The 24,223-nt window shown below is 37.4% G+C and overlaps 1 protein-coding gene across 1 annotated transcript in view; it reads left to right on the top strand.

Moving 5' to 3' along the window:
• IL1RAPL1 (interleukin 1 receptor accessory protein like 1) overlaps positions 1-24,223 on the top strand; it is a 695,400-nt gene that overhangs the window by 269,679 nt on the left and 401,498 nt on the right. The gene's annotated exons all lie outside the window — the stretch shown is intronic.

Genomic DNA, 24,223 nt, shown 5'->3' with positions numbered 1-24,223 from the left:
TAAGGATAATTTGCATTTCAACAAAGAACATAAAGTGAATCATTTCCTTAAATAAGAGTCTGACAAAGCACACATAATGTGAAACCATAATAATCACTGTTGTGAACTGTGGTCAGTAATTTGGTAGAAAATATTTTTTTTCAACTCTAGAAAGAGGGTGTGATAGACAAGTTATTCTTAAACACAGAATCAAAATCAGTTCCATATTCACAGTCATTATGTGTGACATTCTTCTGAATAAAATTTCAAAATAAATGCTGCAAAATGTTCTAAAAAATAGAATATTATCATTAATCATATTCATGCTCATTTCCTTCTCCATTTTCTAACAGATTTTTTTTCTGTTTTACCTTTTACAGTCTTTGGCTATACTAGAGATACACTTGTTCCATTTCAAGTCAAGCAACATGGTTAGTTAATTAGTGTTGTGACTTTGGAAAATAAGATCTGAAACAAAACACCTGACCTTCAACCCTAACTTGTTCCTGGCTTATGCAAATGAAGAGAGCAGTTTTACATGTCTTACTTCTCATAAGATGCTTTGAGGTTTATGCTGACAAGGGACATTTAATGTTTGTAAAACTAGTTTTCCTAATCTGATTTGGTTTTAGCTTTTTTTCTCATTGAACAGGTTGTCACTGCTGTCTTTTTCTCTTTGTCTGGAGACCAGGTGGAAGTTGCACAGGTTTAAACTTGCACATAAAAACCAGGTAGAGTTTAAGTTTAGGTGTCTGAATGATTTCAAGAACTAGATTAGAAATTCATCTGTTGACTTAGTCATTAAGTCGTGTCTGACTCTTGCGACCCCATGGACTGTAGCCCACCAGGCTCCTCTGTCCATGGGATTTTCCAGGCAAGAATTCTGAAGTAGGTTGCCATTTTCTTCTCCAGGAATCTTCCTGACCCAATATATCTATGAAATTTTACCCATATCTTAATGTTTGTTTTATGCATTATGACTGTCCCAATATGATATGTTACTATGTAAATATTTTCAAAACTAATATAAATTTTTGTTTAAAAATAGAAATTGCAATTGAGAGAGTAGCACTGACATATATACACTGCTGCTGCTGCTGCTAAGTCGCTTCAGTTGTGTCCAACTATGTGCGACCCCATAGACGGCAGCCCACCAGGCTCCCCCATCCCTGGGATTCTCCAGGCAAGAACACTGGAGTGGGTTGCCATTTCCTTTTCCAATGCATGAAAGTGAAAAGTGAAAGTGAAGTCGCTCAGTCATGTCTGACACTTAGTGACCCCATGGACTGCAGCCTATCAGGCTCCTCCGTCCATGGGATTTTCCAGGCAAGAGTACTGGAGTGGGGTGCCAGTGCCTTCTCCGCGTATATACACTACCATGTGTAAAACAGATGGCTAGTGGAAAGCTGCTGTATAGCACAATGCTGTATAGCACTGTATAGCTCAGCTCGGTGCTCTATGAAGACCTAGAGGGGTGTGATGCAGTGGGGTGAGGGGAAGGCTCAAGAGGGAGGGAATATATATATATATACTTATAGTTAATTCACCTTGTGAGAGAGTCAGTTCCTAGGCAGCTTGATAGGGAGTCTAGGGGTACCCAAGGAGAGAGGGGTCTCGAATTCTCAAGGAGGAAGAAAGGACAAACTTTTTTTCTTTCTCCACATTCCTTAGGATTATATAACAATAATGTATCCTGCCTAAGGACAGTCTTTGGATTCAACCTTCTGTTATCTTAAAATGTTAATTATGGGAGTAGACCTGGTCTTTACAAGGATGTATCTTGCCTGAGGACAGTGTTATCTTAAAATGTAAATTATGGGAGTAGGTCTGATGAGGTCTTTACAACCTCCAGACATTCTTTGGATTATATAACCTCATTGTTAACACTAGCAAGCGGGTACTCTTTCTGCCCCCTTCTGAAGCCTATGTCAGAAGCTTTCTCTATCTCCTTTAAACTTTAATAAAACTTTATTACACAAAAGCTCTGAGCGATCAAGCCTCGTCTCTGGCCCTGGATTGAATTCTTCTCCTCCAGGGGCCAAGAATCCCGGTGTATTCCCGTAATTCAACAACAGCCTTTCACTTGTTGTACAGCAGAAACCAAATTGTAAATTTGTAAAGCAATTATCCTCCAAATTTAAAAAAAAGTGCTTTCCTGGTAGCTCAGATGGTAAAGGAGTCACCTACAGTGTGGGAGACCTGGGTTCGATCCCTGAGTTGGGAAGATCCCCTGGAGGACAGCATGGCAACCCACTCAAGTATTCTTGCCTAGAGAATTCCATGGATGGAGGAGCCTAGCGGGCTACAGTCCAAGGGGTCTCAAAGAGTCCAGATGCGACTGAGTGATTAAGCACAGCACAGCATAGCACATGGGGGACAAAAAGAAAAATAAATAAATAGAAATTGTGAAACAAAAGCTTTTATATGAAATCTACTCATCAGCATGAAATGTTCAGTCATTTAGTACCCATTTAATAAATGTATTTATTTTAATGCTTGTATTTTCTCCATTAAATTTCTCAATAATAATCCCCTGTATACAAAATAAATCCACTCATATTATTTTAAGGAAAATAAAATAAAACTCCTTGGAATGAATTGTGTAGCTGAACTTTTGTGATGATTTATTTCAGTAGGGATAGAAAAGATTATTACTATGCAGATATGGTGGCAAAAGAAGTCCAATGAGAAATAAAGCCTATGGACATTGCTTGCAGTAAACTGGTGGCCCTCAGTCTTCAAGGGGTTTCCAAAATGTTATTTCTAAGTTCTTATTTTCAATAAATCACATCATAGATGAAACTTTTTTAAAATGAATAGGCGTTTATAGCCCTGAAAATCATCTATTGGAATTCTCGGCAGGAAAGTGAAACCAGTAAGTTATTTATTTGTAAGTTTTTCTATGTATATATTGTATAGAGAAATGGGAATATTCTTTTTGATTAGAAAAGTTTTGATGATGGGAAAGTTTTCCTGTAACAGTGGAAAACTCATTTTTGATATGCATGTATCCTTCTAGGTGGAAATAATGCTTTTTAGGGAATTTAAAATATATTTGGATGAAGGTGCTTTAAAGTTTTTAAGCTCTTTTTATGTTTTAACTTTTGTAATGATGATTGTATAAAGTGAATAGCATTACAACTCTGTTGTTCAGCTAAAGAAAAGTCTTTAAAACTTCCAAGCCTAATGACTTTGAATCATTTCCAGAATTATATGTTATATGGTCATTCCTTCTGTCACCTCCAGATATTTCTCCTACCTTAAAGACATTCACTTCAAGCTATATTGTCACAACCTTTTTTAGGTAATATATATCGATGTCTAAAAATTAAAACTAGTAACAACAAATTTAACATATAAAATCCTTCTCAACGTACAAAGTTATTATTTTACAACCTCTTTTAGTGCAATACATTTTAGTGCATAAAAAAGTCTCAAATTTAATGTTTAGAATTTTCCTCAATCCAAGTATGGTATATATATTCCAGATCTCTGCCCAATTTTTTAAAATACTTTTATTTTTGGCTGCGCTGGGTGTGTGTTGCTGTGTGGGTTTTTTCAGTTGCAGCTAGTGAGGGCTACTCCTGAGTTGTGGTGTGCAGGCTTCTCACTGTGGTGGCTTCTCTTGTACAGTTCAGGCTCCAGAGCACATCGGTTTCCGTGGTTGCAGCACATGGGCTTGGTAGTTGTGGATCCCAGTCTCTAGAGCACAGGCTCAGTAATTGAGGTGCACAGGCTTAGTTCCTCCATAGCATGTGGAATCTTCCCAGATCAGGGATTGAACCTGTGTCTCCTGCATTGGCAGGTGGACTCCTCGCCACTGAGCCACCAGGGAAGCGCCTAGATCTCTGCCTTATTAAAAATGAAAAGCCTATTCTCAATACTTTTACTTATAGGCACAAAGCTTTATTTGAAAAATTCATAACTTGCTAATTCTCTAGACTTTCTTTTCTCTTAACTGAATAATACCATTAAAAGTTCTCTGGCATGCAAGTGTAGAATTGGTTGAAGTAGGTCTATATTGAGTGGAAGCCATCTCAACAATCCAGGCAAAAAATGATGATCATTTAGATTCAGAAGTTAGAAAAGGAGAAAAAGATAAGTGGGAAGATTTGAGATATATTTGTTAAATGCTATGGACTGTGTCAGAGAAGGCAATGGCACCCAACTCCAGTCCTCTTGGCTGGAAAATCCCATGGATGGAGGAGGCTGGTGGGCTGCAGTCCATGGGGTCACTAAGAGTCGGACAGGACTGAGCGACTTCACTTTCACTTTTCACTTTCATGCATTGGAGAAGGAAATGGCAACCCACTCCAGTGTTCTTGCCTGGAGAATCCCAGGGACAGGGGAGCCTGGTAGGAGGCCGTCTATGGGGTCATACAGAGTCGGACACGACTGAAGCGACTTAGCAGCAGCAGCATGGACTGTGTATGAAAGGTAATGAAGAAATTGTTATAAAAAAAAAAAAAAAACCTCTCCAAAAATATAGAATGCAATTTGAAAGAGTTTTTTTTCTGAATGTCAAATGCTGATCTATTGAGAACATGACTAGTGTATAATAGCATCTCAATAAATTTACTTTTATAAATCAATCTATGGAAGGGATCTATAAGAACTGATGTAAATGTCTCTTAATCCCTGGATGTATTAATTTCACTGGCCTTACCTTGTTTCTCCAATTTCACATTTGTTTTAATTTATTTTTCCAGGGATACACATTATCTTTTATTATATCTGAGTGTGTAGTTCTGGTGATGATTACACTAAATGGGACATCTATGAATACCTGTGGTGTACATTTAGTTCAGTTGCTCAGTTGTGTCTGACTCTTTGCCACCCCATGGACTGCAGCACTCCAGGCTTCCCTGTCCATCACCATCTCCCGGAGTTCATCTTTCATTGTTCTAACTTTTTGTCTTTTCATGCTGTTCATGGGGTTCTCAAGGCAAGAATACTGAACTGGTTTGCCTTTTCCAGTGGACCACGTTTTGTCAGAATTCTCCACCATGACCCATCTGTCTTGGGTGGCCCTAATGGCATGGCTCATAGTTTTATTAGTTAGACAAGTCTGTGGTCCATGTGATCAGTTTTCTGATGATTGGTTTTCTATGATTGCAGTTTTCATTCTGTCTGGCTTTGATGGCTAAGGATAAGAGGCTTATGGAAGCTTCCTGATAGGAGAGACTGACTGAGGGGGAATCTGGGTGGTGTACATGGTTTCACTCAGTTTTAAAAATTAAATTAACTTTTTTTTTATTAATACCATGGTTAAATATAAGTAACATAAAGCTTACCATTTTAACCATTTTAAGTGTACAGTTTTGTGGCATTAAGTACATTCACATTGTCATGTAACAGTTTCACTCATTTTATAAAGTAGAAAATGTTTGCTTTACTGGCTAGTATTTATTAATTTCTTGTAAGGATTCTCTTTCCACTGATATTCAGTAGTGCTTTTAGATGTTTGAATCTGTACTTATTGTATAATTAAATCATTAGCAAACTATTTTAAACTTTAAATTCTGGTATACTAAGTTCATTCACTTAAAAAAAATTTTTTTCCTCCTTCCATTTTAATTTGAAAAGTTTCTCTTGACAGAGTCAGTTGATTTTCCTTGGTTGTGTCAAGTCTACTGATGAGTCCATCAAAGACATTCTTCATTTCTGTTACAGTGGTTTGGATTTCTAACATTTCCTTTAAATTCTTTCTTGCAGTTTCTGCCTCTCTGCTTATATTACTCATATGTCATTGAATGTTGTCTACTTTTTCCATTAGAACCCTTAACATATTAATCATAATTATTGTATATTCCCTCTCTAGTTCTTTCAACATGTGTCATATTTAAGTTTGGTTCTGATGTTTGTTTTGTCTCTTCAGACTATTGTGTCTTGTCTTTTAGCATGACAGACTTTTTACTGAAAGCAGTATGTTTTTACTTTGGGTCAAAAGAATTGAGGTAACCGGTCTTTCAGTGTGAGGATTTATGTTAATATGACTAGGAGCTGGCCTGCCTCTAATGTTTGCTGACCTTTGTAGGCAAAGTGATGTCTGCTTTTCAGTAAGCTGTTGCCATTCAGCTTCCAGGGGTTCTCAAAATTACCCTTTGATAAGACCATTTAAGTATTAGCTGCTCCAGCAGCTTTATCAGTTCTCAGCTATGATGCTCTGGTCTTGCCTCTCTCTCCAGATTTCAGGGTGGAAGTTTGCTTTGGGATGTCATTTCTTCATGGATCTAAGAAAAATCATTGATTTTCAGTTTGTTCAGTTTGTTTCAAAGACACTTTCTCCTTGGAAGAAAAGCTGTGACCAACCTATACAGCATATTAAAAAGCAGAGACATTACTTTGCCGACCAACGTCTGTGTAGTCAAAGCTATGGTTTTTCCAGTAGTCGTGTGTGGATGTGAGAGTTGGACCATAAAGAAGCTGAGCGCCGAAGAATTGATGGTTTTGAACTGTGGTGTTGGAGAAGACTCTTGAGAGTCCGTTGGACTGCAAGAAGATCAAACCAGTCCATCCTAAAGGAAATCGGTCCTGAATATTCACTGGAAGGACTGATGCTAAACTGAAACTCCAATACTTTGGCCACCTGATTTGAAGAACTGACTCAATATAGAAGACCCTGATGCTGGGAAAGATTGAAGGGTGGAGGAGAAGGGGACAACAGGGAATGAGATGGTTGGATGGCATTGATGGACATGAGTTTGAGCAAGCTGCAAGAGTTGGTGATGGACAGGGAAACCTGGCGTGCTGCAGCCCATGCGATTGCAAAGAGTCAGACATGACTGAGCGACTAAACTGAACTGAACTGAGTTAGTTCAGCTTTGACTTGTAAAGATGGAAGTGTAACTTCTAAACTCTTCACATGTTGAAGCTCTTGGGTGGCCTTTTAAACTACTAATTAGTCCAGTGGGATGTAGTAAAGGTGAAAAAAGATCATCAGACAGCAGAGCCTGGACCACAAATTGGCCATCTAATTCAGCATGTGTGTGTGCTCACTGGTGTCTGATTCTTTGTGACCTCATGAACAGTAGCCCACCAGGCTCCTCTGCTCATTGGATTTTGCAGGCAAATACTGGAGTGGGTTGCCATTTCCTCCTACAGGGGATCTTCCCAACCCAGGGACTGAACCCATGTTTCTTGTGTCTCCTACATTGGCAGGTGGATTCTTTACCACTGGCGCCACCTGGGAATCCCCTAATTCAGAGTAGAGAACAAAAGATCAGTTATCCAAGTGCCTCTGTCACCAAAACAAATATGTCATTTCCTCTTGTAAACTTGGGGGTGAAAGGGTTCAAAATTATAATACATGATTTATATACAAATGAAGGGTCTTTGATTTGAGAGAGTTCAGTGGTCTGCCCCCTCAACATTCTTCATATGATGTCAATGCTGACACCTCTTTAGCTGATTTCTGTGGGGACCGAACCTGTTTATTTAGTCAAGTAAACAGCCTTCTAAGGTCTTCATTAGAAAGATTATCTAGCCAGTGCCTTAATAACCCACAAGAGAGGTCATACTGTAATATATTCAATATACCCTCTCAGATGGTGGCTGTCTACTCACTCACTCCTTTTACAGTTTTAAGTTCTACCCTAGGATTTGTTTAAGTGTCCTCAAGGCCACAGTTTATAGCCTTATATTCGCTTTGTCCCTCCAACAGGAGTCCCCAACCTCTGGGATCTAATGCTTAATGATCTGAGGTGTTGCTAATGTAATAATAATACCAAAAAAGTGCATAATAAATATGATGTGCTTGAATCATCATCCCAAAACCACCCCCAGCCCCAGTCTGTAGAAAACTTGTCTTCCACGAAACCAGGCCCTGGTGCCAGAAAGGGTAGGGACCGCTGCACATATATGATGCACAGTGGTGTAGTGCCTTGGGCTTTTTTCAAAGGCTGCCTCAAAAATCGATCATGTACATTAGAATTCTCTTTTTACTATAAAACTGAGGTCACTGAGAGCATACCATGTGTATACTTATGTACACAACCACACATACACATTCCTTGTTTAACTGTTCACTGTGTCCATTGTTTTCCATAGTGTTTTTTTTCCTCCTCTCCTCTCAAACAGCAATTTTGAATGCTTTCTAAAATACCAGTTGAAATAACCCTTTGCTACAGATGTTAGGAAATCCAGGTGGCCTTGAAAGTCCACCCAGAGGTCACCCCCCTGGTGGCAGTGAGACTGAGAAACTCCCTAAAATGAGTTGCCAGGCCACCTGTTACACTTGGATAATTCACAAATAGCTTTTCCCATTGATTCATGCCAGGCATGAACCAAATCCTAAATGAGGCATGTTATATAGCATTTGGATTAAAAATAATGCCATTATAACCATATGCCTGCATTTACAAATGTGCTCTCAGTGTTGTAGCATCATTCTACAGTTTTCACTGCCATATGTATTTGACCTGTAGTGCTCTATGAGCAGTTCTAAATGAGGGGTAAATGTTGTGAGGGAATCATTTCATAAGTAGCTACAAACTGTGTACAAGTTTGAAGCACCCTGAACCTAAGGCTTCTGGCACCTCACTGGTACACCATTTCAAGCCAAAGAATTAGCTCCCTTCAGCCCAAATTTTGAAAAACAAAAAATGAGCAGAAAAGTTTCTTAGGTTTTGCCTCCATCCTTGTACATGCCCAGTGACATCCTTGTCACACTCTCCCGAAGTCTTGGAAAGATGGCTGGCCATCCCTTCTGTGATAGCTCAGATGTTTCCAAGCTTCAGTATAGTCTTTCTAACCCTTTAAGTTACCTGGGTGCATATGTGTCTTTTTCAGAGCCTTCAATGTCATGATAAGATATTGAGATCAGCTTTATAATGAGTTATTTCTGCATTCCTCGAAGCTCTGGCATTAAGCCTGGCACATAATTGGTATTTGGTGGGGTTATTCAATAAGTAATTGGATGGCCCATATGTGTGTCACATTTCAGTTTTCCTTAAAGAATAACTATTTAAGAAGAATGAAGAGTGTACATGTATGTGTGTTGGGGAAGTAACTTGGCCACGCTGACATCTGTAGCAGTGTGTACTGTATAATCAAGGTAAATAAGCCCAGTGCCTTCCGCCCTTCAATCAAAAACCTTGCTTTTCTAGAAAGAAGTAGCAGAACCCAGTGTCTGTATTTATTTCCATGATTTGTTCACCTTCTGCCTCAACCATGGCTTCTCCTCACCTGGTACTTCCTCGGACATTATCTTCCACCTTCATTCTATGTAGTAATATGGGACAGACTGAAAGGCATAGATGGTTTTCTCTTTATCTCTATGCAGTAACTGTTGGCTAAAAACAAAACCAAAAAACAGTACTTGTGCATTTAATTATGTGTTAATTGCATCTGATGAACTCTTAAGAATCATATTTTAATATCAAAGCTGAAAGTATATTGTGGTTTGAGTGTGTGGTGTGGAAACTACTTGATGAAAGGTGTACTTGGTTTAGAAAAAGGGCTGACTTCATTTTAAAAATATGTATTTTTACAAGGAAGTAAACATGGTGTCGCTTAAAGTAGTGCTTTTCAATTCAGTTTGTGCATCAGAATTGTTGAGAAGCTTTTAATTAATACAGACAGATACCTAAATCCAACTCCTAATTCAGGTTCTTTTGGTCTGAAGAAAGCTTAAGCTTTTTATACCACTCACCCTAGATTACCAAGTAATTCATAATCATTCTAAGGAAAACTATTTATCTTTTCAGCCCTTTCTTTTAAATACATAGATAGTAATTTTCCTCAAAGTGGAAAATACTCATGGAAAATCCAAAAGGGATGTGCTTTGCATTAGGGGAGCCTTCTTCATACAAACGAAGTTGGTAGCAAGTAAGTTGCTGGCTGTCTAACTTCTTTTTAGATCTTTGGAAAGATGTTTCTTTTATCAGAAAACCAACCAAATGACAACCAATGAGCAGTGTGTTGAAGAAAGTAAGGGAGCTTTCACCTTCTTTAAAGGCATGGTTTACAGTGCAGCTACTTCTGGGAAAATATCCCAGGGTAAAAGGTACCTATGAGTTTTTGGTTTTTTTCATTTCTTTTCTTTTCTTTTTGAAAGAAGGATTTGATTAAAGAAAGTCATAGATTATTCATTGGATGCCAGACTCCTAAGAAAATCATAGAATGACCTTTCTGGCAGGAAGGAGAGACACAAAAATGATGGGCATTTGGAGATGCTTAGCAGGTCTCTCATTTGAAGCAGAAAGTGATAAACTTGGAAAGAAGGGCAAAATAAAATCATGATCATGGTGAATTGTCAAGAATTAGGTCATTATTAATATATAAGCATTAGTGAAGTGAAGTCACTCAGTCGTGTCCAACTCTTTGCCATCCCATGGACTGTAGTCTACCAGGCTTCTCTGTCCATGGGATTTTCCAGGCAAGAGTACTGGAGTGGGTTGCCATTTCCTTCTCCAGGGGATCTTCCTGACCCAGGGATCAAACCCGGGTCTCCTGCATTGCAGGCAGCCGCTTTACCCTCTGAGCCACCAGGGAAGCCCCATATAAGCATTATTGGGATGCAAATTTAGATAATAAAAGACCAAAAGGTGAGTTTCAAGAGAGTAATTACTCATCCATGAATATTTATGTTTACGTGTTGGCAGAGCGTGTTTGCACCTGTTCATATTGCTGATTTGGGTATTAGAGAGTTAAAGTGCTTACTCCTTGTGGATATTGTTTCCCTTCCCCCCAAGATTCTTTCTATCACCAAACCTCCCAAAGTTTGTGTTACTCTATGAATCTCATTTTGATAGTTAATGGCAATCAGAAAAACAGATGGAAAGGCATTCTTATTGGGAGTGGCAAAGGTAAAGGAGTTGATACATTTGGAAAGATGGAATAGACAGGCAGAACATGACCATCCCATCAACAGTGCACCACATAATGGGTGAAATGGTGTACCCATCAGGATGTGCTCGGTTACCAGGCAGAAGTAAATAACCTTATTTTTAAAATTTTATTTATATTTTTTCATAAAACTTTAGAAATATGACCTCATGATAAACATTTTTGGAAATACAGAACTACTTATATAAATCCAAAATAGTATAATTTTATATGTTACATATATACATATGTATATATAGTTTCATATATTACAGAGGTGCTTTCTAAATAAGAACCTACATGGACCTTTATATTTGGGTCATTCAAGTTCTTTCAATTCTGAATAAGTTAATTTTGGTCCCACTAGACTTTCAATAACAGAGTTAAATTAAAGCTGTTATTCAAAGATTTTTTAAAATTTATGTTAATAAAGAGCTCCTCAGAGATCTTATACCTAGTTTTCCAAAAATAGTTCCTATCTTCTTAGTAATCTACAAGTCAGATTTTAGGCAGCAGCTGGTAAGAAGTTTAAGACACTCATTTCCAATTTTTCAGATTGTAAGGTTCTAGTGCTGGTCACTGCAGTTAACATATCCATCACACAGCATTATTTTTTCAAATATAACTTAGAGATTATCATTAAATGCTGACTTCTGAAGGTTCCTGTTAAATGAAACTTTTTTTTGTTTTTGAGATCTCTGAGCAGGAAGAAGTACAGCTCCAGGCTTAACTCCTTATTTTCATCACTTTGCACACAACTCTTAAATTCAAACTGACTACCTTATTTTCAGTCATCAGCTTACTTGCCTGTAGTGCTGACATTGTTGATATAGTCAAAGTAGTGAAACTGGCAATGCTGTATCTAATGCTAAAGTCCTAGGAGCAAAAAAGGGAGGCTGAAATCAAATACTCATATACCTCAGTTTTTGTAAATCATAATATATTTTTTGTTTTGTCTTTTCTTTTACCTTGGAGAAGAGTTTCTTTACTGCTATAGACAATTATACTCATTCAGTATATAGAAAGGTCTTGACCTCTCTTAAATATTCAACTTTTCTTTAAAAAAATTAATCTTTATCTCATCAAGAGTCTATTTTAAACTGATGTGAGCTGATTCATTTAAACTGTGAGGAAAAGGTATTATATCTTTTGGGCCCAGTGGAAAAGTCAGTGTCCTAGAACTTACTGATCGCACCTTCAAAGTGATTCAGCTGACCAGTAAGTGTTGATTTCCACTTTGTGATTTTAAGAGTAAGTGACAATGAAAGGATATTTCAAGACCTCGGGGCAGTGAAAGTAGCAAATAAGCACGATGATCACAAAAGCTTACTAGATTGAGTAAAGAGAAATGCACTGATGTCAAAAAGCTGAAATGTATAATAGGCAAACCGTCTTCTATCACTCTTAATAGCAAAAAAAAAGAAATTGAGGAAGATGCTATTAAAAGACTCAGAACCTGACTCGAGAAAGACCTGCAAAAACAAACAAAAAAAATTAAGTCCTTGGCTTTAGAGTCAAATAAATAAGTAATTGGATCCAACCTTTTGTGAACTTAAAATGAAAGGGGAAAAAAAAAAAAAAAAAAACTAGGGCAGGGTTGTGTATTCAGTGAGATGTTTTGGGCTCTTTGGAGTTCCAAGGAAGCACAGCCACACTTGGATTGATCGTGGTTGGCTTTAAAGACCTGTGGGAACCTGAAGGTGACAGGCAGTCATTTCAGCAACATCCTGGTGAGACTCTAGAAAGTAGCCTGAGTGCATGTATGGTAAAACTGGAGCTGTCACATCATCTCTTCTTAGGGGGCAGAATGCCTTGTTATTTATGTTTCTAGTAAACTCAGCCCACTTGCTCTCCTTCTAGTACCGGTGTCACCGCTGACTTAGTTTTCTCTTCTTTCCTCTCTACTTCACTACTTGCTTGTGAGGCTTGTGGCTTCAGCTTACTGACTGGGTATAGCATGCATTTTCTGCCCCTCAGCTATTTGCTAGCCCTTCTGTTTGCCTCATTTCAAGCTCTCCAAGAGAGATGATTTCCTTGGTCAGTTCAGTTAAGTTCAGTTCAGTTGCTCAGTCATGTCCGACTCTTTGCGACCCCATGGACTACAGCACGCCAGGCCTCCCTGTCCATCACCGACTCCTGGAGTTCACTCAAACTCACGTCCATCGAGTCAGTGATGCCATCCAACCATCTCATCCTCTGTCATCCCCTTCTCCTCCTGCCTTCAATCTTTTCCAGGATCAGAGTCTTTTTAAATGAGTCAGCTCTTTACATCAGGTGGCCAAACTATTGGAGTTTCAGCTTCAACATCAGTCCTTCCAGTGAACATTCAGGACTGATCTCCTTTAGGATGGACTGACTGGTTGGATCTCTTTGCAGTCCAAGGGACTCTCAAGAGTCTTCTCCAACACCACAGTTAAAAGCATCAATTCTTTGGCACTCAGCTTTATAGTCCAACTCTCAAATCCATACATGGCTACTGGAAAAACCATAGCCTTTGTTGGCAAAGTGATGTCTCTGCTTTTTAATATGCTGTCTAGGTTGGTCATAACTTTCCTTGCAAGGAGTAAGTGTCTTTTAATTTCATGGATGCAGTCACCATCTGCAGTGGTTTTGGAGCCCCCAAAATAAAGGCTGCCACTGTTTCCACTGTTTCCCCATCTATCTGCCATTAAGTGATGAGACCGGATGCCATGATCTTAGTTTTCTGAATGTTGAGCTTTAAGCCAACTTTTTCACTCTCCTCTTTCACTTTCATCAAGAGGCTCTTTAGTTCTTCTTCACTTTCTGCCATAAGGGTGGTGTCATCTGCATATCTGAGGTCATTGATATTTCTCCTGGCAATCTTGATTCCAGCTTGTGCTTCCTCCAGCCCAGTGTTTCTCATGATGTACTCTGCATATATGTTAAATAAGCAGGGTGACAGTATACAGCCTTGACGTACTCCTTTTCCTATTTGGAACCAGTCTGTTGTTCCATGTCCAGTTCTATCTGTTGTTTCCTGACCTGCATACAGATTTCTCAAAAGGCAGGTCCGGTGGTCTGGTATTCCCATCTCTTTCAGAATGTTCCATGGTTTATTGTGATCCACATAGTCAAAGGCTTTGGCATAGTGTGCTGTTGCTGCTAAGCCGCTTCGGTCATATCCGACTCTGTGCGACTCCATAGATGGCAGCCCACTAGGCTCCTCTGTCCCTGGGATTCTCCAGGCAAGAATACTGGAGTGGGTTGCCATTTCCTTCTCCAATGCATTAAAGTGAAAAGTGAAAGTGAAGTCGCTCAGTCATGTCTGACACTTAGAGACCCCATGGACTGCAGCCTATCAGGCTCCTCCGTCCATGGGATTTTCCAGGCAAGAATACTGGAGTGGGTTGCCATTGCCTTCTCTGAGAGAACAGTATAGAGGTAACTTAAAAAACTAAAAATAGAGCTACCATGGTCTGTGCCCAACTCTTTGTGACCCCATGGGCTCCTCTGTCCATGGAATTTTCCAGGCAAGAACACTGGAGCAGGTTGCCATTTCCTTCTCTTGGCATAGTCAATAAAGTCAGTAGATATTTTTCTGGAACTCTCTTGCTTTTTCAGTGATCCACTGGATATTGGCAATTTGATCTCTGGTTCCTCTGCCTTTTCTAAATCCAGCTTGAACATCTGGAAATTCATGGCTGATGTAGTGTTGAAGCCTGGCTTGGAGAATTTTGAGCATTACTTTACTAGCGTGTGAGTTGAGTGCAATTGTGCAGTAGTTTGAACATTCCTTGGCATTGCCTTTCTTTGGGATTGGAATGAAAACTAACCTTTTCCAGTCCTGTGGCCACTGCTGAGTTTTCCAAATTTGCTGGCATATTGAGTGCAGCCCTTTCACAGCATCATCTTTCAGGATTTGGAATAGCTCAACTGGAATTCCATCACCTCCACTAGCTTTGTTCATAGTGATGCTTCCTAAGGCCCACTTGACTTCACATTCCAGGATGTCTGGCTCTAGGTGAGTGATCACACCATCGTGATTATCTGGGTCATGAGGATCTTTTTTGTACAGTTCTTCCATGTATTCTTGCCACCTCTTCTTAATATCTCCTGCTTCTGTTAGGTCCATACCATTTCTGTCCTTTATTGAGCCCATCTTTGCATCTTTCCTTGGTCAGTTAATCACTATTCAGGACAGGTTATCCATCTTGAACTGGGCTATTATGCAAGACCAGATGTGATGGCCTTTGGCAAATACCCATCTGGAGTCAAATTGCAGTGACCACAGTTTGGGTAAGAAGCTTTCATTTGCTCGTTTAATGCATATAAATCAAACTCCTCTTTTGTGCCAGGCCGAGTGCAAGATGCTGGGGTTACACCAGTCATCCAATAAGAATTATGAATCTTAATTATTAGTAAGAGAAGAACAACAACTCTGAAATAGATTAAACTAAAATGAACGCACATACAAAGAAACATAGGTTTGAAAGGCGCCTCTCAGAATGAGGCTGTTGCCATGACAGTCTCGATGCAGCTCTCCTGGGGGGAAATTTGTAGTCCAGCAGGTGACTTTGTATGACCTGTTCAAGTAGTTTTGGCCAAGATAATTCACATATGTGGAATTTAAATGAAAAAGAAGAATTGAAAGCAAAAAGTGAAAAACATATGTAGTCCATGTTATTTCCTTGTTGATACCATCAATCAAGTAATAGTTAAGTTGATACCATCAATCAAGTAATAGTTAAATGTCTTTTTGTTGCTGTTGTTCAGTCACTCAGTTGTGTCTGACTCTGCGACCCCATGGACTGCCGCCTGCCAGGGTCTCCTGTCCTTCACTGTCTCTCAGTTTGTTCAGTTTCATGTCCACTGAGTTGGTCAGGCTATCGAACCATCTCATCCTCTGTCAACCCCTTCTTCTAATGCCTTCAATCTTTAAATGGCTTTAAGAATAAAGAACCAGAGGTCACTTTAGGTGACATGTTTCTTTATAGTTGATTATGTAGTTTAGGTAGGACCTTGAGAAACATTCCCTCATAAATTGGAAAGTCTTTCATAAGATTATGATGACAACCATAATCTTTTGTTTTTAAATTTTTTCTTGTTAAAGGGAGTGTTGTTGTTGTTGTTTTAACTCAGTTGAAAAAATATATAACGGTAATACATGAGAATGTAGAGAGCTTTCAGGTACTTTTGATTGGTTTATTTTATTACTGATCATTATCATTTATTTCTTTGAAGATATCAAGAGGTGATACTGGATATAAGGGGTACATTAGAGCCTATCAACCCTGTTCCCAGATTTTTTTTTGAATAGTACATAGAGTTTTTTTATTTTTTTATTTTTTATTTTTTTTTGCATTGATTGATTTTATTTTTAAACTTTACATAATTGTATTAGTTTTGCCAAATATCAAAATGAATCCGTTGAAAAGTGGTATCCATGGATTCTTACAGTAATGCAGATTGTAGTGTACTGGATTAGTGATATTGTAATACTAACTACTTGATTTAGAATTCTGTTCTGCATGTCCAATTTCCCTATAACACTTGGCCTGAAAAAGAAATGAGGGCCTCTTTTCTGCTAAACAAGTTTTTTCACTTGGATATAGTTTTAAATATGTATTACATTTTATAAAAAGTTTCTTTTTTTTTTTTTGCAAACTTTTGAGATGGGAGCCATGTGGCTCGAATTCCTCCTTTAAAATTTTGTCTTTTATGGTCATTCCTGCATCTTGACCCCCTCTGAAATAATGACCACAGTAATCAGAATTGGCAAGATACTCTGGAAAGTATTTGGTTCAAGATGTTGCCACTTCTGCAAGTTCTGTGTGTTTTTCTTATCCCAAAGTCTAAGAGGAGGGGAAAACTTTTGAAAGTTTGAGTGTGTGAAAGGGAGAAACAGAAATGAGAGGGGACAAATAGAGCAAGAGAGGAAATGGCTAGAAATTATAAATGTATTCTTTGTTTGCTATTAGAATAGTAGGGCAGTCTCTGGCATTACTTTACAAAACTGTCTTCACCAACAAGTCAGTAAAATATTATCATTATTTTTCTAATAGTAATAATGAATAAAATATAAAAACAGATAAAAGACATATACCAACAAAGTAAACCTCTCTAGACCAAACACAAAAGGCAGAAACAAAATATGCACAGTTTGGCAGGCAGATCTAAGGGCATAGTGTGCTGGGATCAAAAGCTGGAAGTAAGAAGTGATGTCCTGGAATTTATATCCTTTTGGTCTATGGAACTAACCGTGCCCCTTGTGAAGGACGTAACTAGGGCTGAGCTCACTGTGCAGACTGGTGAGTGGGATGGAAGCTGATTGACGAGATCTTCCTATTGGCAGAGTCTAACTCTTAGGAGGCTACAATGGAGCAAGCTATGTTTCCTATTATTGCTGTAATAAATTATTACAAACTTAGTGGCTTAAAACAACACAGATATATTATCTCGTATTTTGTAGGTCAGAAATCTAACATGGGTCTCACTGGGCTAGATCAAGGTACCAGTAAGGCTGCATCCCTTCTGGAGGCTTCAGGCAACAATCTGTTTCCTTGCCTTTTCTAGTTTCTAGAAACCACCTGCATTTCTTAGGGGCTTGACCCATGCTTTCATGTTCAAAGTAGTAGCATAGCACAATCATATGTTTTTCACCAACTCTCTGCCTCTGTCATGTCACCTCCTCTCCTCTGTTTCCTCTTACCCTCCTGCATTCCTCTTTTTATTTCTTAAAGAAACAATGGCAGTAATATGACTAAAAAAGATACTTGATCTTATTTTGTAAAATAATAATAACTTTATCCAAAATGACAACAAATTAAAAGTTTAAAAAGAAAACAGACAGTGAATTGACACTCAAGTTATACAGTTACTTCATATGGAAATAAAATAATGGGTAAATACTAAAATAATTATATTCAGATTGCCTAAGATATAAATGGATAGCAGTTATTCAAAAAGAAGAATTATTAAGAAAACAATAAGAGGCCCTATTAAGAAAACAATAAGAGGCCCTAAAAACACCTAAAAGAATGAACTTAGTGAATAAACTAAATTTTATTATTGGAGAAATTTTGTACAATATATAGAACAGGATCACTATTTTGAATATGCAAATATTTCCTACTTAACAGGAAATAACCTAATTCAACATAGTAAAAATATTTAAGCAGATAAAGAAACCAATAAGCACCGAGGTTTTCTCAGCTTCATTAGTAATCATGAAAATATCAATTAAACAACATACATGTACTGTACCATGTTCTACTGAAGAGACTTAAAATTTTGAATAGTCGTTTTTAAGGTTGATGGCACAGGTACACTTTTATATTGAGTAAATCTAAAACCTTATCACCCTCAAATTTGACCTTTTGGTGTTTCCCCTAGAGAGATACGCATGCACGTGTATCAAAAGACATGCACGATATTGTTTTTTTTTCATTGATCTTTATAATAGAGAAAAATTGATGACAAAAATAGGCAAAAGCTAACAAAAGAGGAGTAAATAAACATGATGTGGCAAAACATATAATGAAATTAAATGAAATTCTCTAAGTTTATCTGTTTCAGCATATGGGGGAATGTAAAATATATTACTGAATTTACATGGGTACGTATTCATATATGTTCATATATATGTGTGTGTTTTAAAAATTACTTGAAAGTTATAAACCAAAGTTTTAATAGTATTTACATCAGTATAGTGGAAGAATGGATCAGCAATGGAAGTGGTGATTGAAGAGAACTTGAGCTTTATGTGTGATCTATTTTGGTTGAAAATATACCTATTTTCATATTAGTTTTTAAAGCACACAAATGAGGGTAAGAGATGTTAATTATTAAATCGCAAAAGTGATTAAATCTGTCAGCTGGCATTATAGGTGCCTCTTATTTTTATTTATTTTTATGTGCTTTTGAAATGTATAAACATATTTTCAGGGTAATTTTACCAGAAGAAATTTTTTTTAAAAGCTTAACATTAATTTTAGAAAGTACAGAGTCAATATGAAAATTAGTGAGCAGAGGAATTTATACCAAAAGCAAAATAAGGAGACAAAGAGATTCAAAATAGACACATAAGGGAATAATTAGGAGACAAGGAACATAGCTTGTGAACTTTCAACATTATTTTATTGTTTTATATTCCTGTTTTATAGGAAATGAATAAGAAAGTGGCAGAGGAGCAATATTTGAAATGGTAATGTCGGAGAATTTTCCAGAACTGAAAAGTACAGGAGTCCGCTGTTTACGTGTGCACATCAAATGTCCAATAGGACCAAATCCATATCTAGAAGCATCAAGTTTAATGAGAACATCTTATTAGCTGCCAGGAACCAAAGGCAGACTACCTACTAGAAACTAAAGGAAAGACAGTTAGAACAACAGCAAACTTGTCACAGCAAGAATTGATGCCAGAAAACAATAGAGGGATTTCATGAAAGCACCAGGGTTAAGATATGTCAGCCTCAAATTCTATGCCTAGCTAAACTATTATTAAGAAGGTAATATCTTCTGGCATTGAAGAACTGAGACCATGTTTTGCCCATAAATTCACCTGAAGGGTGGGAGGCTTCAAAAGCAAGAAGAAAAGTGAAGCCAAGTGACCAGAATGGATTTAAGTAGCAATGCAGGTTTTTTTTTTTTTTTTCTTTCCTCTTCTCTCAAAAAAGATAAAGCTTCTGTTTGAGTCCATCTGATTTCCAGTATTTTTCCTTTAGAATCCAAGTAAAAAAAACTTGTATTCTACTTCTGAAAGTTTATTCTTGATGCAACTTTATGAAAAGTTCAAAATAAGTCAACTGACTATAGTATGTCAATTATTTGATAAAATTGATGTAGTTCATGCCAGTATACAGAAATTGGCAGTCTTTGATTCTAAAGCAGACTGACAGGAAAAAATGTAAAATGACATGTAATGTTACTTTCATTACCAAAGAAGAAGAGCTAGACATTTAAGTTAGTATACAGATACTCTGTTTGTATACAGGGTACTAAGATTTTCTTTCATTTGAAGTTCTTTTTGGCAAGTATCTTCCCTGTTAATAGAAGGCAGGAGAGCTGTGGCATTTTCAAAGGGATTTGTGAGGAAAAAGTAGTGCAGAAAACCAGCACCTGGCTACGTGAGGGTTGTCAATATTTTCATACAAATGCTTATGAAAAGGGAATGAAATCACCCCTAATTCCAACGTAATGTGTCAGATTACTAAAGGAAGTCTGTTGTGTGGTTCATAATAAGCACTAAGTGATTATATGTTGAGCTGTTAATAAAATATATCTATCTGTTCTGACCTATTAAACTTATTTTTAAGATCAAGAGTAATTTATTCATTATTATATTATTCATCTAATATACAATGATGGTGAAGGACAGGGAAGTCTGGTGTGTTGGGGTCCATGGGGTCGTAAACAGTCGGACATGACTGAGTACCTGAACAACAACAGAACAACAGATTCATATGATTATAAGTAAAATTAAATCAAATAAAAGAGAGCCATGCGTGAAAAATGTTATAAACTCAGGATTAAGAGTATACCAGTTGTGTACGCAGACACTTTTTCAGGAACAGTGAACTTTATATTCTTTTGAGAACTTTCAGTTCAGTTCAGTTGCTCACTCGTGTCCCGCTCTTTGCGACCCCATGAATTGCAGCATGCCAGGCCTCCCTGTGCATCACCAACTCCCGGAGTTCACTCAGACTCACGTCCATCGAGTCAGTGATGCCATCCAGCCATCTCATCCTCTGTCGTCCCCTTCTCCTCCTGCCCCCAATCCCTCCCAGCATCAGAGTCTTTTCCAATGAGTCAACTCTTCGCATGAGGTGGCCAAAGTATTGGAGTTTCAGCCTCAGCATCAGTCCTTCCAATGAACACCCAGGACTGGTCTCCTTTAGGATGGACTGGTCGGATCTCCTTGCAGTCCAAGGGACTTGCAAGAGTCTTCTCCAGCACCACAGTTCAAAAGCATCAGTTCTATATAAATGCAAGATGATTTACTCTTATTACACAAGCATTAAAATGGTGATTTTCTGGGGAAATCTTCCATATAGTTTCAAACTAAATTATTTACAGTTATCAAGTGAACACTCAGTTGAGCATATTTATTTAGAACTATGGGTCATATATAATACAGAAGGAGTTGTTAAAACACATAATATTTAGGACTAGGCCTCGGTAATGTTTTCAACTGGGATGATTTCATAAATTTAAAAAATAGGATTTGCCATAACTAAATACAGTATAATAGAGACCAAAAGTTTTCCATGCCTTGAGAAACAAGATCTCAATTCAATAGAAAAAGAAAAGAGAACCAGGAAGGTCTTAAACAGAATATTTATTCAGCCCTGTATCACTTGGTTAAAAAAGAGATGTGGTGGTCCTTGGGAACGTCCATGAAGACAACTGCAGATGACTTTGAGAAACTATCCACTGTAGATTTTGTTGTCACTGAGCCTTGACAGCCACGTTAAATCTTTTCTGGTATACCAAACAGATGAACAATTCTGGTCATCAAAACTGAAAAGAATTGTTTACTATATAATATAGAAATATGCCTTATTTCTCCACTTTCTAGCAGTTTAATGCCTTATATTTTTTAGTTAGGTGATCCCAACCATTGAAGCTTTATCATTACAGAGTTGGGGATGGAGCCATGAATATGAGATATGGTATGTTTTAACAGTATTCAGGTTCTGACTAGAGTTTGACTGAAAAAAAGTAACTGAGTTGGTATTTTCTTCTTTGTTGCCTACTCTCTCCATGCACCTCTTAATATGATTATGACTTCAACCTCAGAGAGTCTGAGGAACTTGTCCAAGACCACACGGCTAGAACATGACCCACCTGAGGTGTATAAACAAGGGTCATTTTTCGGGGTGAAAACAGGAAATACTTTACATTTTGAGCATGTTCATAAACAGTTAAAAAATAAAAATTACTATATAACTTCAAAGCCTAATTCTCGCATTTTATCATATTGTCCCATCACTATACCCTTAGTTCAGTGTAAAGAATATACGATGATTAAGTTTTCTTGTTACTTTGTCATGACCATAAGTACTATGCAAAATAATGACAGATGCCATATTTTTCTATTTTACATGTAATAATAAGAAAACAGATTGTCTAAGGAAAAATCTAGCTACCTTTCAATAACTTATAGTCATGTTAAAATGCCTATCAATATGAGATAAAGGCTTCCTAGGTGGCACTAGCGGTAAAGAACCCACCTGCAATGCAGAAGACACCAGACACGGTTTCCATCTCTGGGTGGGGAAGATCCCCTGGAGGAGGGCATGGCAACCCACTCCAGTATTCTTGCCTGAAGAATTCCATGGATAGGGGAGCCTGTGAACTACCATCCATAGGGTTGCACAGAGTCAGACAGGACTGAAGTGACTTAGCACGCATGCATAAGATAAATGAAAATGTTATTATTTGAATAGTAAAATTTGCCTAATTCACATATTCCCAAGAATTTATCAAACTAATGCTTTGGGCTAGAAATTACACAACCAAACACAGGTTTATAATTTAGAACCTAGTGGTCTGGTAAACCCATGTGTGTTATGATGGATATAGGAGGGCATTTAAGTAATGTTTTAATATGATCCATCATATGGAAATGTGTGAAGGCAGTTCCAGTCTTTTGTGAGGACATAGCAATGTCACTGTCATATAGAACAGTGAAATGATTATTATTTTCTCCATCAGACAGACGCATTGCTAATAAAAGATAAACATATTGATATATTGGACCCTAAAACTAATATAGCTAATTATCCAAAACTGTGAGATTTATGTTTCAGAAAGATTTTATAGGTACCCAATTTACAAAATTTATTATCAAATGAATTTTTTAATCAAAGGGATCTATGTAGTGTGTGTGTATCTATCAATCTGTGTTCATGTTCCTTAATTCTAAGTTGGCTTCTAAAACAGGTATAACTAATCTAAATGACAAATGAAACAAAAACATGTCCAATGCATATGAGAAGAATTATTTAATATAGTGGACATTAGATGCTTTCTTAATAATATAGTGGACATTAGATGCTTTCTTAATAAAAGATATAAAGGTGAAAAGGCTCAACAGTTTGACCTTTGCTCTGCTATTACCAACTGGTTAAATACAATTACATTAGTGAGTTTACCTTGATATCTTTTCGGCTGATACATGACTACTAAAAGTAAGAGGGTGTTGAGAATTTGGACACAGTTGTTCAGATTGTTAAGACTTTTATGGTAGCGATACATGATTCCTTACTTCTAGCTCTCAGTTACAAAGAGGACATTAATAAGCATGAAAACATATACAATTTCTGCTGTTCCCTAAATACTAGGCTGATTTAATACTAAGTCTGCCTAAGATCATAGCCTTGAAGCCTCCCCTGACAAATGGTACTGGGTACTAGATTGCACTGAATAAACTGCCCACAAGTAGTTGTGATAAGAGCTTCTAATCTTATACTCGGATTGCTTTATTGTACTTGTATAAATGAAAGCAGGAGAAAATATATGAAAAGGCTTGCATATCTTATTTGTCTTTCATCCCAAAGATATCTGTAAAATCATTTGTCTAAGCAGTTACTCTTGAGCATACTTTTCGTATTGTGATGCTGATTCGAAGTCCCAAAATATTCCAGAGTTAGAATTTAAAAACTGTACCTGAAGACAGGTATTCTCAAACTAATAAATATATTGAAGCTTGTCACTAATGCCCTTTTATGTAGGCTAGAATACATGAAAATAAGATTAGTTCCTAGTAGTTACTATGTATCCATTAGATCCATCAAGAGACCTGAGAACATTTGATATCAAGGAAAATATAGCACTTTATTTCCAGTTAAATTGCAGTTTTCCTTGTTGTTCTAATAGATGCCTTTCTAATCTTGTTTCTTTAATCTGTAGCTGTTGTCTCCTCTTTTATCTTGTATATTTCCCCTTCCATATATAAAGTATATCATGTACAGACATGGGTATAGTGGCAACGTAGAACTCTCCCAATTGCATTTCAGTAGCTGTGTTGTGGCGTTCTGAGTTTCTGAGAGGGTGAGATAAAGAGAATGGATACAAAGAATGGGTTTTTCAGTGCTAAATGATCATAGTATTTATGTCCCTTCTTCCTGTGATGCAACTATATTCTGTAATTCTTGTCTCATAATTCAGAGCCCCTAGAGGTCTTGAAATTAAATGATGCTGCTTTTTGTTATTCATTTTATTCAATGAATACTTATTCAGCAATATTCTGTATAACTGGGATGACCCAGAGGGATGGTACGGGGAGGGAGGTGGGAGGGGGGTTCAGGATGGGGAACACGTGTACACCCGTGGCGGATTCATGTTGATGTATGGCAAAACCAATACAATATTGTAAAGTAATTAGCCTCCAATTAAAATAAATTTATAATTTAAAAAATTAAAAAATATTCAGTATATATCAAGTACTGTTCTT

This window comes from Bos mutus, chromosome X, assembly GCF_027580195.1.
Source record: "Bos mutus isolate GX-2022 chromosome X, NWIPB_WYAK_1.1, whole genome shotgun sequence".
In the NCBI taxonomy this organism is placed as follows: Eukaryota; Metazoa; Chordata; class Mammalia; order Artiodactyla; family Bovidae; genus Bos; species Bos mutus.
Note: the sequence above shows the minus strand (reverse complement) of the source record. Positions and strands in the feature narration are given on the sequence as shown.